Below are 2,015 nucleotides of genomic sequence, written 5' to 3' on the forward strand. Positions count from 1 at the left end.
AAGTATTTTAGGAGTTTTGTGGGGGAGCGCAGGTAGAGGGGCCTCGCTGGGCAGGCAGCCCCGTCCCGACTTGTCGCGACGGCTGCTTTTACAAAGGGGACCTGGAGGTAAAGACCGAGTGACTTCTGAAGAATTTCAGTCCTTTCATGGCCGTGTCGGGAGCAAAGCTGAGAAATACTTTTTTTTTCCCCCTCCTGTCTGACCCGCTGTTCCTCTCATGATCCCCTTCAGGGGGGAAAAAAAAACCAAACCAAACCTCCAAACCCTAAGTAAATGGTAATACTGTTTATATGTGTCAAATGTGTACAGAGATCTGACCCAGTACGGCTGTTCCTATGAGGCAGAGAGATTATCGTCTCTGGCAAAGTGGTGAATAATATGAAATGACTTCTTTTTTTCTTTTTCTTTTTTTTTTTTTTTTTTTTTTTTTTTTTTTTTTTTCCTGGCTGCAAGCACATTAGGGAGCAGGTAAGGTCAAAGTTTTCTATATCCTATGTATTTCTCTCGAAGGCTTCTGGTCAGCTTTATAAATAAGATGGTGAATGAGATGTGTTGATGTAAAAAGAAACTGAAATTCGTTATGATGCTTAAAACAACTTGCTGTGCAGAAAATTTCTTGGGAAACCTAGAGATGAAAACGTTAACTGTGACATTTAATCTTCGATGTAAAGGGTTTTGTTAGGGGGAGGGGGAGGAGGGAAATCGGTAATTTTTTTTTTTTTTTTTTTTTTTTAAAATGCCACAGGCATTAAGAAGCAAAGACATTTACAAATGGCCGAATGCCTTACCTACGAAAGACAGTACGACTCCACTGTCCTGGGCCGGCGTATAGAAATGGAAAAAAAGCTACAAATGTGTCTTCTAAAAATATTTACCAAGTGCCTAACGATGCTTGGGTCTGCTTTTACTGACTAGCTCTGTATCTCACGCTAACGACTAGATCTGAATACGATGGCTGCTGTTATCGGAGTTATGTTTCTATTCGTTAAACACAGTGGGACTTTCCGAGTAATTTTGAAGTAGTCTGTAGGTTGTGCTTCTTTAGCAAGTGAATTTACATAGTTGATTTTAGTGAGCGTGTAACCCTTATGGTATTCATTCGATGAGAACTCCCCATATCATTCAGAATAGCGCTTCAATGATACAGGGTCTCCTTAAAGTGTACAGGAAAAGAATAAAGCGCATGTACACATGAGGTTGGGTTTGGGTTTTTTTGGGGGGGTGGTGGTGGTGTTTGCTTGGGTTTGAGTTTTGTTTGGTTTTGTTTGTTGTTGTTGGGGGTTTTTTTTGCTGTTGTGTTTGTTTTGTGGTTTGTTTTTTTTTTTAAATAAAAAGATAGTTGCAATGCTTAGAAAACTAAGCCAGGTATGAGATCTTCACTTTCATCTGTTCTGGTGGATTTCACCGGAGTCCTTCTTCTCGATCAAATTCGGACAAGTAAAAACGTGCTAGAAGGCGACAAACTTGCACACACCTGGGATCTTGGAGGGAACAGACTTTTTTGCTTCATATCAAAGGTGTTGCTGAAGTGGCCGAGTTCATTTCAGTGTGTTACTGACCTAATAACGTGACTCTAGGACACGGTTCTTTCGGAGTTTCTCTCTGTGCTTTTGTTCCTTAAACTTTTTGTTGTCGATGCTGCTGTTTCTCAGAGAAGCTCTTAAAAATACTATCTTTTTCTCGAGCACCTTCTTGGTCTGGGCTTTTGCTCTTAACCTGCGCATTACTTCAGAAACGCACTGTTGCTGCTGCGAAATGAAGTGCACCAAGCTCCCCGTCCCCTGCACCAGCTCACCGCAGAGGAAAACAAACAAACAAAAAAACAAACCAAAAACCAGGTGGATGACCGATGCGGAGGGTTTAGTCTATCTAGGAATTATACCTATGATGTGTGCATCTGATAGCGTATGTAGGAGCTGATGTGCCCGGCATTAAGTGTGGGGTCCGGGCGGCAGGGGCGGGCAGGGATGGGAAAACTTTTACAGTGAAAGAAGCGCTGCCCGCCGGCCTGCGCC

Source organism: Egretta garzetta, unplaced genomic scaffold, assembly GCF_000687185.1.
Source record: "Egretta garzetta isolate BGI_Z169 unplaced genomic scaffold, ASM68718v1 scaffold79, whole genome shotgun sequence".
NCBI lineage: Eukaryota > Metazoa > Chordata > Aves > Pelecaniformes > Ardeidae > Egretta > Egretta garzetta.